Consider the following 18306-nt stretch of genomic DNA (forward strand, 5'->3'; position numbering starts at 1 on the left):
AAAAGTTTAGGTTGGAAATTTATTATGGAATTTCATGTGCTGGACAGCTCTCTGTGATGGTAAATCGGTTAAACAATTATCTATATACAAAAAGTGAGCCAGAATAGTGGGAACAAATTAAAAATAAAAGTTTTCCTACGAAGTAGTGGTGGTGGTTCTCTTGTAGTCTTTTTTTTTTTTTTCCTTTCCTGGTTGGTTTTCTTGGGGAGGTGCCTGCCACGTTGGTTTTCAGTCAGTAATATTCCCTGAGTTAAGTCCTCCAGTCCCCGTCTAGGTGGTGGGCTCTGAGGAAACCGGTTTTTTCAGACTTTTGTTCTCTGGAGCTTTTTATGTTTCTTCACCTTTTACCCCCCTCTCATCTTAACCTCTTTTGAATGGTTTTTGTAGGTTTAGAGGAAAGCAAACTGTACCCTGACCTCCCTCTGAGAGAGAAGCCTCAGTCTGTTCTGTGGGTGTTGCAGAACACATATAAACTTCCCCTTAGCTGCTGGCAGAGTAGGTTCTGAGTCACGGTTCCTGGGGACGCAGGATCTTCTGCTTGTACCCAAAAGCATGGCAGCGGCGTCTGTCTGGGATCTCCAGACCGCCAGAGAGGTCCTAAGCATGGATCGCACACTGAGATTTTCCTGCTGGTCCAGGCTGGGAGTGCCTAGTCTTTCTAGGTCTAAGAGCACCTGGCTTGCATGCACCTCTTTTGGGGGAGGCTGTGGGTCGCTTGCACGTCTCAGGCTCTGAGAACGGGTGCAGGTCCAAAAGCACCAGGCTGGGCCTTCAAGCACCTCTCTCCAGGGAGAGTTTGGGGTGCCTTTGTTAGGCTCTGAAACAATGGCGCATATCAAAGAGCCCTGACTGGGCCTTTGTACCTCTCTCAGGGGAGGATGAGGGACATGCACATTAGAGGCTCTGTAGCAGGGCTCACACATTCTGCCATCCTGTGTGGCTCCCATCCCCTTACAGGAGCCAGAACCCATGCAATCTCGGGTTTGCTGGCGGCTCTGGGATCAAGATCTGGTTTCTTTGTCACACTCTCTCTGGCTCAGAGGCAGGGGAGGCTGTCCTGGGACCGAGGACTTAAGCCCCTGTCCCTAGCTGCCCCAATTCCAACAATTTACCCCCCACATTCCTTTGCTCTTTTGGAGTGCTTTCAACCAGTCTCCAAGTTAATGCTGGTCCCCAGACACTGGGCATGCTCGCTTGTATTAGGGTATTACTTTCCAACTGGTCAGCTCTGGTGGCTCCCTCCCCCTTTTGTTTATCTTGCAATATCAGTCCGCCTTTCCCACTCTGCTTTACCTGCCCATTGGTGTCTTCTGCCCCTGTTGAGATCCAGATGTGTAAAATTCTGATCTAATGCTGATTTCATAGGTGATCAGAGTTCTTTGGTAGGTAATCAGCTCGCTTTAGAGTACAGGTTGAAAAGGTGCCTCTTCCTACTTTCCCATGCCATCTTGTCCCTTCTGTCATTACTTTTTGATGTAGTGTTCCAGGATACACTGTTTGTGTATAACACCCAGTGCTCCATGAAATAGGTAACCTCCTTATTACCCATCACCAGGCTCCTCATACCAATCTCCTCTAAAACCCTCAGTTTGCTTCCCAGAGTCCATAGTCTCTCATGGTTCATCTCCCCCTCTGACTCTTACCCCCCGATTCATTTTTCCCTTCCTTCTCCAAATATTCCCTATGCTATTCCTTATGTTCCACAAATAAGTGAAACCAAAGGATAATTGACTTTCTCCACTGGACTTTTTTCACTTAGTCTATTTCCCTCACATTTTTGCAACCTAGTATCTGCACTGAAGTACAGAATTTGGCACTATTTTAAAATACTGAAAGAAAGAAAATGGAAGGAAGGAGGAAAGAATGCAGGCAGGCAGGCAAGGGAGCAAAGGCTGTGTCAAGGATATGCCACCTCTTTCCTTCTCTACAAAGCTATCTTGAAACCTTACAAAGAGTTGGCTGTTTGCTGAATTCACACACAGTTATGACATATCAGGTGCTATGCAGTTTCCCAGACTGTTTAAATGCAGTGTCATCAAAAAGAAGTAAAAGCCATCAGATGAGATAAAGAGTGGCCCATTATGAGATGAAGCATAAGCCATGACAGAAATGACAGCTGATGGTTCCAAAAAGGGAAATGAGGCAATTCAGATTTGAGTCACCCTCATGTTATTATAGCTCAACAACATCTAGGCAAGACCTCACTTTGACACCATTAACATATTTCCTGTTTTAAAAGGTTTACAGGATGATGAGAGGCTGGGGCCAACCTGCAAATCTTGCCAGGATATTGGAATATCACCATGCTATCATAAACCAGTCATAGTATGTTGTTGGGGAGAGTGCATCAGGGGAGGGAAATCAGAAAGCCATGGTTATTCCTTTGATTTCACATGTTGATAAGGAACCTCTGAGCTCCTGTGGCCTATGTCACCAGCCCCATGGGCAGGGGAAGTGGAAAGGTCGATGGCTACACCAAATATATAATATTTTTCTTTTCTCTTTGAAGGGAAGTTTTCTCCATTGTGAGGGAGAGGGTGAATAGTCCCACGGAGAAAGAAACTCAAAAGAGTTCTTTCTTTTTACAAAGGTCTGCCCTCAAATGAATCTATGTCTCCAGAGTCTAAATGGGGGTTTCCCAAAGACTCAGCCACAGAGGTGAGGGAAATCCTCAACTCCAGTGCCATCTCCTCCCTGTCTCACCGGTGAGGACCTCAGTCTAACTCCAAGCCAGAGAAGCAGAAAACCTCACCCTAACTCCCACTTACCTCCCTTCCTTCAGCAGGACGCAGTATCTAGCTTTCAACACAACCCTACAAGGCATGCTGCAGGTAAAAACCATGGCAGCAAGCACGAGAATCACACTTCCTGTGGCAGAAGTGATGGGGAGAGCAGGCTGGACTTTCAAGTCTCTTTGATGTAAGATACTGGGTCTAAGGGAAAAGTGAACAAGAGGAAGAAGAGATGGTAAATGTGGGCATAGATAGGAAACTCTAAGATTGTAACATGTTGTCTAGAAAGACAACAACACCATTATAAAAATCAAGAGTGCTTGTGCTGGCTTCATGAAGAGACTCAAAATAAACCAGAGGAAAGAATCATTGACAGGAAAGAAACTTCCAAAAGAGAAACACAAAGACAAAAATTACACAGACAACACAGAAAACTCAAGACTGATAGGTCATTACAAAATGTGTAACACACACATAACAGGAATACCTATTCCTATAGGAGAGTGGACGGAGAGCTATTTGAAGGAATAATGACAGAGGATTGTCTGAAATTAATGGAGTTACCTAATCAAGATCCAGGAAAATCAAAACATTGAAAGAAGGATAAATACCAAAACACACACACACACAAACAATGAACCAAAACCACCAATGTTTCCTAATCTAGAATATTCAGCTACAGATCATTAAAGAAAAAAAAATGTTTTGGAAATCTGGAGCAGGGATTGGGAGTGGGTGTGGGAAGGGGAGAGGTGAGCAGTAACACCTTACTCCAGAGAAAAGGATAAGAATGACATCACACTTCTTTTCAGAAACCATGCCATCAAGAAGGATGAAGTGTTTATACTGTTTAAAGGAACATCGAGCTAGAAATCTGTTGCCAGTGAAATGGTCCTTCAACACACACCACACAGTAAGGAAACCCGTCAGGAATAATGGCGGGCATTATTTCCAAGATGAAGGGGTCAATTCTCCAAAAAGACACAACAATTTCTAATGCGTATGCATCAACAACAGAGTGTCAGAGCACATGAAACAGAAACTGAAAATACTGCTGGTGGGAACAGATGAATCCATTCCTACAGCTGGATAATTCAAAATCCTCTTATCCCTCATTGACAGACCCAGAGATGCAGAATATCCATGAGAACACAGGTGAACGGACCAGCATCACCCTTCCACTCCATCCACTACACATTGGCAGAATACTTCATTCAACAATGAGGTATAGACATTCTGCTCGGGCTGACATGAAACAGTCACTAAGAGAGCCAAAATTCGGGGCCATACAACACATGTGAACCACCAAAGGAATTGAAATCACCAGACCTATGCTCTCAGACCCCAGTTGACTTAAACTAGAGATCGAGAACAGAAAGATAGCTGGAGAAATGACCAGAGAGAGAGAGATTCAACAGCCCACTTCTAAAGAAGACATGGGTGGAAGGGCAGGTGGGTGGAGGGATGGGTGAAGGAGGTGAAGGGAAAGAAGAGTGCACTTCTTCTGCTGAGCACTGAGAAATGTACAGAAATGCGGAGTCATGTTGTACACCTGAAACTCACATTACACTGTTTGCCAATTATGCTTGAACTTAAAATAAAGAACATATGGATCAAGAAGGCACTTCAATAGAAATTTAAAACTACATCAATCTAGGTGATAATCAAAATTGACATATTAGAGGGAAATTTGTAGTACTGAATAGACATAAAAATGTCCAGGGGCTCTAACAATTTTGCTTATTTATGAATGAAAGTACAGAAGGTACATTAATATACTTACAGCGAGGATGGTTCTCCAGAGGTATATGAGAAAGGCACAAGTTCCCAAGAAGGCAGTTAAAATGAGAAGCTTCCACAGAACTTCAGTCCCATGAGGGCCAAGACAGAAATGATCAGGCAAGGAAAGGACAAGCTGAAATACCATTTGAGACAATGAGGAATCTCAAAGACTTTTACTGTGTATCTGTCACAAAAAATCAACTTTACAAACCCTCAGTCAGCCTCCAGGAGGTGAGCATACCTCTTAACTAGCTCCTCCTGGAGGAGAAGGAGTACAGAGGCATTTCCAAGGAGCTTGGGCAAACTTTTGGCAGTGATGAGTGTGTTTACCAACCTACCATGATGATGGCTTCCTTGTTGCTTCCCTATGTCTAATATCAACAAAAAGTATTCTTTGAAAAGATGTTGTGATCATATATACATTATGACACACTAAAGCTGCAGGCAAAATCTAAAAGACAAATCTTAATAGATTTTATTTTATCTACAAGCACATTGCAACTGTTTTTTCTATAGCTAACAGAACTTGAGAATTTATAAGCCAACATAAAATAAACAAGGTTAGTCAATGTAAACTTAGAATAGGTAAGGAGTCAGTGACTTCTACTGTATATCCATGGAGGACCTGGAAAAACTCCTTTGGACCATTTCCAAAACTACACCCAAAATTTAAGGACGAATGAGGGAAAGCATGAATAGAATTTGTACTAGAGGTACAAATGAGCACATTATATGGACACATGTTTATAGATCAGGACATAAGTGAGAGAGACAGAAGGCTGCTCGTTAATACGACATGTGATTATTGCCCAATAAAAATAAATCAGAGTTACTGATTAGTTTCTGAAAACATTGTTGTTTTCTTTCAATGCTCACTCTGATTCTAAATCACAAACCCAGATGTCAGATTTCTGAAGTACATAATCAGGTGATCATGTATGTTCTAAGCATATCTGTGAGGGTTAGTATCTCCAAAAAGCCAATGGAAGCAATTCATGTTCCTATTTCTTGGTACTGTAAGTAAATCATGCAAGAGCAACTTAAAATTTAACTTTCTAAAGAGGGAAAATATTGACGAATGTATTTATTTATTTTAAAGAGAGATGGGAAAAGGCAGAGGGAGACTGAGTAGCTGAGTGGCAGCTGAGCAGGGAGCCCAACCAGGGCTCAATCCCAGCACCCTGGGATCATGACCCAAGCCTAAGGCAGACACTTAACTGCCTGAACCACCCAGGTGCCTGTGAATTCTAATACAAAATTCCTGGATACAAACACCGAGGCTAGGAACACATCATTTTACAAAAACTACACTTAGAAGTATTTCAGGAGAAAAGACACTAACAATGCAATTCATACTAATTCACACCAAGCTTGAATTTTGTGCAAACACACCTCTCTAGAAATGAGCTCCTGAAGTCTAAAACATTTTCCTCTTCAGCCCTCATAGCTGAGGTCAGGAAAATGTGTGCTGGTGGGAAACGTACACTGCCTTTAATAGCCGCTGTCTGGAAGAGAGCAGTAGCTGTCAGCACAATGGTTGGTCATGGGGATCAAATGCACAAAAGACAGAGGCTGTCTTGTCAGGAATGTAAAACACGCCCAGCTGTGGGCACTCAGTACATCTGGCAGCTGTCTGGATGCTGATATCAATAGCTGAGTCTTAACTAGAGGACAGCCAGTGGGGCCAAAAACTCTAGGTTCTCCGACAGTGGCCATGAGCAGGTGGAGGTGGGAAATGCAACACCAGTTCATTTAGGCAAGAGTTCAGAGATGAGGAAGGGTGAGAAAGGTGAACTGATCCATGAGATGCAGCCCAGGTAGAGGGGAATGATTCCAATCCAGACGACCAAGAAATTCCCTCTTCTGAAGACTCAAATGAAACAGAATGGGGTCTACTTTGACTAGAGGTCTTCATGTGGGATGGGTCTGCCTCAATACAAGCATCCTTCTTGACTACTGACACTTCCAGATCCTCTTTCATAATCTGGTGCAAGCGGATCTAAAGTAGTCTACTTATTTCCAGGGGTGTTCCCTAACTGTTGGCTGACTCTCTCTCTTTCTCCTGGGGGTACAGGGTTTACTTTTTCATGACAGAGTGAAATATTCATGCTGGGAACCACGTATTTCTTTATATTTGGACAATCCTAAGGAAATACAGAACTTTCTTATTTTGGGAAAATCAACACACTGCACATACTTGGTCAAAGAAAGGACAACAACTCATTCACTTCCTAATCACATCACTCCTAGTGATTTTCCTGTGACATATATCCCAGCAGGTTGTGGTCTATTAGTGTCTTGTGGGATTCTCAGGTCTCCATGGACCTGGTGGGACACACAGTCCCTGGGGACAGCCTCCAACCAAGAAGCAGAGCCAAAAGGATATTTCACTTCTTAACACTCTAGTCCCAACACCAATGCTTAAGATACCCAGGGATGTCAAACTTTACAAATATAAACAATGCGCTGACACAAAAACAAACTAAACAGAAGCTGGACCCTGAATTTACCAGGCTTGCAGTAGGATCTTCACCAGGATCCCAGGCGACAATCTAGCACCCCTAGCTCCTACTAAATTAGAGTTCCTGACATTTTTGAAGACAATTTTAAAGAGATATAATGTACATATCACACAAGCCCCCTATTTAGGACAAAGAGCTCAATGGCTTTTCCTATCTTCACAAATCCTTCCTCCTGACACTATAAACCTGGTGCCTTCAGGTTTCCATCCTACCAAAGCTGTGCTTCTTGGACCCAGCAGCACAGACAGGACCCGAAACATGAGGGAAATAGCTGTGGCCTCAACACCTTCAGGTTGACCCTGAAACGTGCCCTGTGGTGCCCAGTCATCAGGAAGAACTCTCGTTCTTCTGAGGTTAGCAACAAGAACCCCATGAAAAAGCTGTGATTAAATAACCCAGTCAGAAGGAAGAAACCACTAGCAGCTTATGGGCACCCAAGTAGCTCAGTCAGATACGTGACCAAGTCTTGGTTTGGATCAAGTCATGATCTCATGGTCCTGAGGTTGAGGCCCACTTTGGGCTCTGTGCTCACTACACAGCTGGTTTGGGATTTTCTCTTTCCCACCCTCTCTGCCCCCTACACATGAGCCCTTTTTCTCTATTTCTCAAATAAATCATATCAGAAGAAGAAGAAGAAGAAGAAGAAGAAGAAGAAGAAGAAGAAGAAGAAGAAGAAGAAGAAGAAGAAGAAGAAGAAGGAAAAGAAGAAGGAGAAGAAGGAAGACATTAGTGAAGTGTCAAATTTACTCACATTTGGGTTTGGGGAACTGGGATCCTGGAGCAAGACAAGCCAGAAGAGTAGCCTTTGCACCATCATGTCCTGGTCCTTTTAAGGGGCACTGTGGGCCCAGTGAGGAAGTGGAGATGGTTGGGGGGCAGGGGAGGGTGGGGTGGGGGTGTTCGGAAGGGGTGGGGAGGGGCAGGGTGGTAATTAGGGAGGGGAATAGGGAAGAAATAGAGGGTAGGATGGGGAAGGTGTTGGTCAGGAGGAGGGGTCAGGGACAGTGTCAGGCGGTGTCAGGGTCAGATTAAGTACTCAAGGGGAAGTAGCACGGTTCAGAAAAGTTAGGAGGTCAGCAGGTTAGTAAAGGACAAGGTCAGCAGGACACATTAGCAGGTAAAGTGAACTCTCAGGAGCAGTTGGTGTGGAGAATCCATCCTCCACCAAGCCTTCCCGGGTTTGAACGTTTCCTTAGCAACTGAGAAACATTCTAATCTCTCCACCAATCCCCTGCCTTTGCCCCTAGTAGCTCAACATGGATGCCACACGTGACCTCATTGGTACAAAGCCCCTTCCCACCTGATACCCCAACACACGCCATTGCAATGACAGATCCTCTCTGGATCTTTAGCCATTCTTCTTGTTTACTTCCTCCAACCCAGGTCCCTGTTCCCTCTTCTGGGCGCTCTCTCCTTCCCTTCCAAACTCCCGTCTGAGAGCCACTGGCTGAACAATGTAGAAAGCAAAGGAGAACCAAACTGCAACAACAAGCAAGTACACAACCAGAGTAGGAGGTTCGAGCCTCTCTCAGCAACTCAACACAGACAGAACATCCACAAGATGTAAATCTTAATGGAAAACCATCTGAATCCCATAGCTGTCTCCATACATCTGTCCACATCCACATCCACTGATTTTAGGCACATAGGAGACCATTACAAAAATACGCCCAATTTACTTTAGCCATAAGGGAAATTTCAATTTTGTTTCAGATGCATCAATTCAGGCAACTACAGAGCATCTTGTGGTAATATAATGTGCTAGAAATCACTGATAAAAAGTGAACTAGAAATTCCCATACGTTTAGAAATTCAGAAGTACCTCTATCATGGGAACAGGAGTAAAGAAATAGAAAAAAGAGGGGCTCCTGGTGGCTCAGGTCATGATCAGGTCCTATGAGCAAGCCCCACATCGGGCTCTGTGCTCAGGAGGGAGCCTGCTTTCCCCTCACTCTCTGCCTGCCTCTCTGCCAACTTGTGATCTCTCTCTGTGTGTCAAATAAGTAAATAAAATCGTAAATAAAAAAGAAATAGAAAAGGAAAAGAGCAACACTGGAACTGAATGATACGAGGATGATACAATTGAAATCAAATATGTCTTCTGGGCTGGAATATCCTCCGGTATTAGTCTGAGAAGACTTCATGATCTCAAAATCATCCCCAATTGGCTGAGACATTGGAACACCTCTGACAGAGTAGATCTGTCACTTCTCTTTGTGACCCTCTTACGCACTAGCTTCGGCTTTACATGAGGAAACTTTACAGGGAAACAGTCCAATCAGACTCTCATGTCATCTTCTGGGACCTCCAGGAATGAGAGCATTTTAAGAGAAGACTTTCACCAGCTTCTCCCCTGGCGGATCTAGGATAACTCCCAGAGAGCTGGCAGCTCCATCTGTGCTGGGTGGGGACAGCCAAGCAGGTGGGCAGGGCCAGGGACCCAGGATACTAGACAAACCCCTTGTTATCCTCTCTCCTGGGGCCTGTCCTGAGCTGAACTTCCTAAACTGTGTCTCCCTAGGACTCTCAAATGTTTCCTCAACTCTTTCTGGCCCAAGACAGCTGATTTTCAGTGCTCTACAAACCACCACTTTATTATTGTGTAAATTTCTTGTAAACAGGAACCACTCTAGTACTGCTTAAATAGAACAACAGCTTGTTTTTTTAATTAACATATAATGTAGTTTTTGTTTCAGGGGTAGTCTGTGATTCATCAGTCGCACACAGTTCAAGCACTCACCAAAGCACATACCTCTCCAATGCCCATTCCCCAGCCACCCTATCCTTCGCACCCACTTCCACTCCTGCCACCCTCAGTTACAACAATATCCTAAACATACACATACAGAAACCATAAAAAACAAGCCAACAACAAAACAAGGATAACAAAACAAAGTATTCAATTCTGCTTAGATGCCGCTGTCCACCTCAAGAACCCCAGAGTTGGGCTGCTCTGGCTGTAGAAGGAGACCAGCTATGGAAGGGGTGGAGTCAGACTATCCTAAAAGGGAACAGGAGAGAGTCCCAACCTGTAAGGGGGCCAGGGACTTCCATGGAAGATGGCCAGAGTCACCTTGATTAGAACTGGAATCGGGAGCAGGGAAAGAAGCAGGGAATAGAGTTTGGGGGCCTCAAATAGGTGAGATCAGTCATGGAGTTGAGGAGGGGTCCCCAAAGCCAGTGTCAGTCTCCCATCTATGAAACCCTTTGTGGCCCCTGGAGACAAGCCAGGAGCCTAGAGTTTGAGATCCAGCTGTCCTGCTTACCTGCTGTTTGGCCTGGTGCTCATTTTCTTCACTGAACCAGGAGCGTCCATGCCCATGTCCATAACTGTGTGGAGGACAAGAAGAAGTCACATGTTGAGAACACGCAGACATTGACATCATCACCGCCAGGGGCTCAGTGTCTCTGGAGATCCAGTGCCTCATGTCTCACCCCTGTTAATGGCAGCCCGGGTGACAACCACAGGTCCCTCCTGTTTCAGGCCTGTGCTATGCCCTGCCCTTTGCCCACATCAGCATTCTGGCACCAGATGGCAGGAAGACCCCATGAACTGTGGGGTGAGCTCTGGGCCCCTGGCAAGACTGAGAGATTCCTGGACCGTGGGAAAGGTGATCAAGTGAGGGATTATACTGGACTGGGCAACTGAGCTCCGGGGCACCCTGAAAGGAATGGGGGATTGGGCACCTGTGGAAAGGGCTGGAGGCATCTTACAAGATTCCTGGGTCCCCACAGGGCAGATCCCTCCTACACTCCTGCTGGTGCTGGCAGGGATCTGGAAGCACCAGCAGCACCAGCAGCAGAAGTCGCAGCAGATCAATGGGATGCTGGATGGACCTGGGAAGAATGGTCTGGCAGGTAAGTGGAATCACCAGGCTGGGATGCCCTTGGCCTCCTCCTCCTTCCCCAGCCACCTCTCAACCTCTGACTCTGACTTCACCTTCCAGCAGGGCATGGAAAAGCCAAACAGAGGTGGACACCCACGGCCAAGGAAGGGTCCCTCCCCAGAGCTCTGTGTCCTTGTTTCTGAACAGACAGAAGGAGTCACCCGGGGCCCCTGGAACAGGGAGGGAGAATCTGGCCCCAGAGCCCTCTCTGATGGGGCCTGGGGAGAATCCTGGAGGGACAGAATGTAGCACTGGTTCGTAGTCTAAAAAGTCTATGTTTATTAAGGAAATGGAAAAAACAAGTTGCCAGTTGAGCCTCTGGAAGAGAACAGGACCAGTTTCCATTCTTCCAATTTCTACTCTTTGCCTGGATAATTACTTCACCTCTCCAAACCTCTGTGTCCTTCTCTGTGATGTGGGGACAGCATGGCTTCATTCCTCAGGGCATGGATGCAAAGATTCATTGAGATCCGTCATACAAAGCTAGTTTAAACTGATACTTATACCTATCATTATCATCATTTTTTCTTAAAGATTGAACTTGTTTTTCTCAACATTATGCTAAATAAACTTTTATATTTACTTTCTTCAAAAGATTTTATTATTTGAGAGACAGTGAGCACAAGTCGTGGGCGGACGCAGAGGGAGAGGGAGAGGCAGCCTCCTCTCTGAGCAGGGCTCAGTCTCAGGACCCTGAGATCAGGATGCCAGGTAAAGGCAGATGCTTAACTGACTGAGCCCCCCAGTCACGGAGGGCCCCTGAGAAAGAGCCCCCAGGGCTGCAGCAGTGGGAACAGCCCCAATCCCGATCCCTAGCAGGAGAGATACATCCCCAGCGCCAGGATATCCTCCAGCCCCGGGAACTCCATCTTAGCAATGCCTGCCTCCCCCCACCCCGGGTGACCCCAGAGTCCAGCCAGTGCTAGTCCCTGCCTGCCCCCATCCCTTCCTCCCATTCCACTCCCTCTGCTCCATGCAGGTACCTAGTCAGGCTCTTCTTGTGGCCCTTGGTCAAGGATGGGCTGTACCCCCGCCCACCCCCCAAAAGCCGAAACCAGCACTGCTTGGAGGAGTAACGCCATAGGTGGAGTCCTCGTGGTCCACCCCTCTCCCTTCACAGCCCAGGACCTCAGCCCTACCTAGGCTACTGGGCCTTGAGCACCCTTCAGTGCCGCCACTGCCTCCGCCGCCGCCCCTTGAGCCTCCACAGCTGCCAGTCTCCTGAGACCAGCTCCCACCTGCGCTGCCTCTACTGAGTGCATGTCATGGAGTGTGTGCTCCTTGGGGGCGTGCGGGCCTCTTGGTGACCTAGTGGCCCAGCGAGGTGGAGCGTGTGATTCTGGCAAGTGGCGATGGGCTCCAGGCCCTGCAAGTCTGCCTTAAGGGGCTGTAGTGGGGACCCAGTCCTGAAGCCATTCCCAGGGATGCAGTTCCCCACACTGAGTCTTGCAACTGCCAGTGCTGCTTGCTATGCCTCCAGGCTTGGAGTGCCCTGGGAGCCAGCGGGCCTCTTTCTTTTGGCGCCAGTTCCCCTGCTCCCTTCTGCTCTTCTGCCACCAGGAGCTTTGGAGCAGCCTCTCCTAAAGTCCTGGCCTCTTGCCCATACCCCAGGCTGAAGCCCCTTCCCAGGCTCCTGAGGCAGGAGAGAAGTGTGCTAACAAAATAAAGACAGCAATGCATACCCTGGAAAGCTAAATCCATACGTGACAACACAGAGACCAAAGGCTTAATTACATGTGCTCCATCAGACCCTGTCCAGACACCAGTGCCCTGTGTGGGGAGCAGTCATTCACAATCTCTCTACTGCCTGGGACTACTGATTTTAATGATGGCATGGCATGTTATTTTGAGGAATTGTGTAATTTTCTGAATGAGTTAAGTGACAAACAGTACAGTCAGCAGTGTTCTACTACATATTCTCAGCCCATTTTCAGGGCTCAGAGGGTTATGCATCCCCCTCCCGACTCTGGCTCACTTCATGATCTCAGGGTCCTGGGATGGAGCCTTCAGTCTGGCTCCTGGCTCAGTGCAGAGTGTACCTGACATTCTTACTCTCTCCCTCTACCCTCCCTATGCCCCCGATGGAGACTCTCAAATAAATAAATATCCTTAAAAGGATAAATAAAACTTTAAATGAAACAAAAAAAAAACAAAAAGAAGAACAAAACCCTCCTCACCTAAAAAGGAAGGATGGAAACATGGGGGCGAAGACGCCACCCACAAAAAGGCCCTCCTGAAATAGCCAAAGAGAAAGTGAGAGCCAAAGTACTGTAGCACATCTCATTTAGGTGTCGGAGGCAGGCCCCCGACCAGGGCGGCCTCCGCCATTAAAAGATGGCGCCTGGCTAGTTGCCAGGTTAGGATTGCCTCATGAGACTAAGCGGAATGCCCAAAGAAGAAGTAAACAGCATTGGTTTCTAGGAAAGTTGTTCGTTTAGGTGTGCAGCCTGATTCGCTCCCTCCTGTACCCTGCTCGCTGATTGGTCAGGTAAGCGTATATAAGTGTGTAGACTTGCGGAAATAAAGAGAGAGAAGATACATCTGAACTGGGGCTTCTTGTCGTCCTTGTGGGTCTAGGGTGATAAATGGCGCCGGCATCCGGGAACTAAATAAAGGAATCTTGCAAGGTAATTCACAGGAAAGCGGGGAGTAAAGTTCCGCGGGTAAGCGGGGACATTAGCCACGTTCAAAAGTGGGAATTCCGCGGTAAAGCAGGGAGTAAAGGCCACATTCAAAAGTGGGAATTCCACGGTAAAGCAGGAAGTAAATGTCGACTGAAGTATATGCGTGTAAAAAGTTGATGTGTTAGTTACTGTCTTTAACGTCCTCGTCTGTTGTCTGTGTGTTCATAATAAGATCTGAAGTATCTAAAGTGCAGTTGGAAGAGTCTTTAAAAGACCTGCTGAAAGCCAATGGAACTTCACTAAAAGCAAAAACTGCTCGGGCCTTTTTGAATACAGTGGAAAAGGAGGCTCCATGGTTCCTAGATGAAGGCTTGCTAAACATACCTCAATGGGACCACTTAGGGGAGAATTTGAAGAAACAGGACAATAAAACGCCTTTGCCACCTGGGTCCCTGGCAATATGGACCTTAGTCCAGGGATGACTGGTGGGGCCTAAACCCAAATATTAATCAGCTCTACAAGAGGGAGCATTGGCATTGGAGGAAGTGAAAGAGGATCGGTCTTCTCGTGCCTCAGAGGAGGGTAGTTCTAGTGAATAGGAAAAAGAAATGTCAGGGGAGGAGTTAGGCCGAAAAATGCATTGCAACTTTGAACAGTTGAAACTATCGACTCCAGCGACACCTAGTGCCCCTCCGCTGTATAATCCTATGGCGTGCCAAGGAGCTTGTAGCTGCTGCACCACATGTGGTAGTGGCAGGGTTTAGAGCTGGAGAGATCATGACCTGGCCTCTGCCTTTCCAGTTTTAGACGACCAAAACAACCAGCGGTATCATCAGCCTCTTGATTGTAAACTAGTTAAGCAATTAAAGGAAGCAGTCATGCAGTATGGCCCTCAGGCAGTCTTTACGGTATCTTTGCTGGAGACCATATCAGGAATGAACTTAGTCCCTGAAGACTGGGGTAACCTAGCCTGCGCAACCTTGTCGGGAGGGCAATATCTAGTATGGAAAACAGCCTGGCAAGAATACTCAGAGGACACTGCCCGCCGTAATGCAGCGGCTGAAAATCCTCAGTGGGACTTAGAAATGTTAATGGGAATAGGACCGTACATGGGAAAGCAGGCCCAAATACAATACAACCCTTCAATGTATCTGTAAATAGCCATGGTGGCCACTAAAGCATGGAAGACAATTCAAGGCAGTGGGGATTTACAGGGTCAGCTGTCTAAGGTAATACAAGGACCAAATGAAGCATATGCTGATTTGGTAGCGAGGCTGATGCAAACAGCTGGTCGAATATTTGGGGAAGTAGAGGCAGCCATGCCATTGATAAAACAGCTGGCTTATGAGCAAGCTAATAAATGGTGTAAAGAAGCCATCAGACCTTGGAAAAGCAAAGACTTGAGTACATATATTAAAGTTTGCAGGGATATCAACGACAGTGTTATTCAAGGGCAGATTATGGCTGCAGCTATCACTCAAGGTTAACAAGGATTTCAGGGAGCTCAACAATATAAACATAGGGGTACTCCTGGAGTTTGCTATTACTGCAAGGAGCCAGGACACCTTAAGCGTGAGTGCCCCGAGAGAAAGGTGTCCTATCAAGAGCCTAAAAAACCAGGTATCTGCCCAAGATGTGGGAAGGGTGCCCACTGGGCATATGAATGTCGCTCAATAAGGGATATACAAGGAAACTCTCTGCCTCCAAGAGGGTCAAAAAATGGGAAGGGGGGCCCCACACCAGGGCCCTCAAATGTATGGGGTGCTCCAACAGGTGGCTCGCTCGCATTATCCGCCAACGAGCCAAGGCGAGCCACAACAGGGAGTGCAGGATTGGACATCCGTGCCACCACCTGACTCATACTGACTCCAGAGATGGGGACCCAGGTAGTCGAATCAGATTTTAAGGGTCCATTACATGAGGACACCGTGGGCCTCTTGCTAGGACGGAGCTAGATGGCGTTATCAGAACTCCTTGTTCACCCGGTGTTATAGATGCTGATTATAATGGAACGGTGAAAATCCTGGTATTCTCCCCACGTGGAATTACAGCTATTAGTCCAGGTGATAAGATAGCTCAAATCCTGGTATTGCCTAGTTGTCACAAGCCTTTTGGAAGCCATGAGGTTACACGGGGACAGAAGGGTTTCTGTTCATCTGGAGTTCCTCTAGCATGCGTCACGCTAGGCATGGAAAATAGACCCTTTTACTCTTTTTGGATAAGAGACAAGAAATTCATGGGCTTATTGAACACTGGAGCAGATCGCAGTATCATCAATGAAGCTGATTGGTCTAAGGATTGGCCTGTGCAAAAGGCTGATCAAACACTTTGAGGATTAGGGATTGCTCATAGCCCCATGTGCAGTGCAGCTACACTGCCATGGAAGGATGATGAAGGCCACCATGGACTTGTGCAGCCATGTGTCCTTAAGATTCCCATTTCATTGTGGGGATGGGATGTCTTGGCCCAAATGAACCTTAAGTTGACTCCAGAATTATTCTATATTGAGGAAGCTCAAGCCTCAATGACTAAGTCTGGTTATCCTGGAACGGGAGGCCTAGGAAAATAGCTGCAGGGCACCCCTGAACCTATTCCCTTGACTAATTACTTCTCTCAAAGAATAGGTGGGCCGGGGCTGGGTTTTTCTTAGGGGCCACTGAACCTCTAAAAATTCAATGGAAAAACAGTAAACCCGTGTGGGTTCCTCAGTGGCCCCTGCCTAAAGAAAAATGTGAAGCTGCCCACACGTTAGTAAAAGAGCAACTTGCCGCCGGGCATATTCGGCCCTCCACATCACCATGGAATACGCCTATTTTTGTGATTAAGAACAAGTCGGGGAAATAGCGATTGTTACATGACTTATGAGCGGTTAATGAAAAGATGGTGGCCATGGGAGCAGTACAGCTGGGGGCTGCCTTTAGTCTCAGCCCTGCCCTCTGGTTGGCCCTCTGTGGTAATCGATATTAAAGACTGTTTCTTTTCCATCCCATTGCTCCCCGAGGACACCCAATGTTTTGCTTTCACAGTACCTACCATTAATCATTCTTGTCTGGATCAACATTATGAGTGGGTGGTATTGCCTCAGGGCATGGCCAGCAGCCCTACAATGTGCCAATTTTATGTGGACCAAGCCCTGAAGGAGGTTAGAACACAATTTCCCCCGCTCATTGTGTATCATTATATGGATGATATTTTGCTGTGCCATAAAAAAGAACAATATATTGAGAAGGCCATTTCCTTTCTTTTCAAACATTTTGAGAAATTCGGATTACACATAGCACCAGAAGAGGTCCAAATGACGCCCATTAAAGAGTATTTGGGAACTAGGCTAGAGAATACTAAAGTCAGACCTTTAAAGATAAACCTGCGGACGGATCACCTAAACACGTTAAATGATTTTCAAAAATTGTTAAGAGATATCAATTGGATGAGGCCCTATCTAAAACTCACTGATCAGGAATTGTCACCCTTATTTGAGACACTTAAAGGAGACCCTAACCTCACCTCTCCTCGTCAGTTGACTGAGGGGGCAAAAGAAGCCATCAGTCTGATCCAGAAAAGGCTAGAAGCTGCTCAGATAGACAGAAATGACTACTCCAAACCTTTGCTATTTTGTGTCCTTGCCAAAAAACGAGCTCCCACTGCAGTTTTTTGGCAATCTGGCTCCATATCATGGGTTAGTTTGACCTACTCTCCAGAGAAGGTCTTGCCCTGGTACCCAAGTGCCATTGCACAAATTATACTTAAAGGGATTAAACATAGTATAGCAGCATTTGGTAAACAAACAGATACTATAATATCACCATATACGCAGGAACAAATAAAGTGCCTAGCAGCCTGTGAAGATGACTGAGCCATTTTGATAACTATAACGTGCACTCAATTTGATAGCCACTACCCATCACATCCATGGCTACAGTTCAGTTTATCCAATCCAATCATATACCCTAGGATCACTCACTATAAACCCCTCAGTAATGTAAGGCTTATATTCACTGATGGATCTAAGCAAGGAGTAGGACCTATAGTTACCAAAGAAGAGAGATGGACCTTCGTATTTCAAAGCTCCTCTCCCCAAGAAACCGAGCTGCTCACAGTGATAAAAGCATTTCAAATGTTTCATCAAGAACCCTTCAACCTTTTATCAGATAGTAGATATGTGGTGCAAGCTGTCTCTATCATTGAAAATGTGGGTTCTAATAATGCCAGTTCTACTATCTCTGAGGCATTACAAGAAATCCAAACATTAGTTTGGGACAGGAAGGCTCCATTTTATATTGGCCACATATGAGCTCATACAACCTTACCAGGCCCCCTGACAAAAAGTAATCGGTTAGCAGACTCCTTAACCAGAGGAGAATTTGTCTTTGCCATTGAGGACCCAGTGCAATAGGTGAGACATTATCATAAGCTGTTCCATGTGAATGCTTTAACTCTTTGCCTCAAATTTAACATAACAAAAGCACAGGCATGGGACATAGTAGTCTCCTGCAGAAATTGCGTGACCTTACTACCTGCACCCGTCCTTGGGGGTTAATCCTAAGGGTTTGTTACCTAATCATATATGGCAAATGGATGTCACACATGTTTCAGAATTTGGAAAGTTAAGATATGTTCATGTCTCTGTAGATACCTGCTCTGGAATAATTTTCACCTCAGTGCATACGGGGGGAAAAATCCAGAGATGTTATCGCCCATTGCCTACAGGCTTTCGTGGCATGGGGAAAGCCAGGCCAGTTAAAGACAGACAATGGCCCAG

This window comes from Mustela nivalis, assembly GCF_964662115.1.
Source record: "Mustela nivalis genome assembly, contig: HAP1_SCAFFOLD_232, whole genome shotgun sequence".
Lineage (NCBI taxonomy): Eukaryota > Metazoa > Chordata > Mammalia > Carnivora > Mustelidae > Mustela > Mustela nivalis.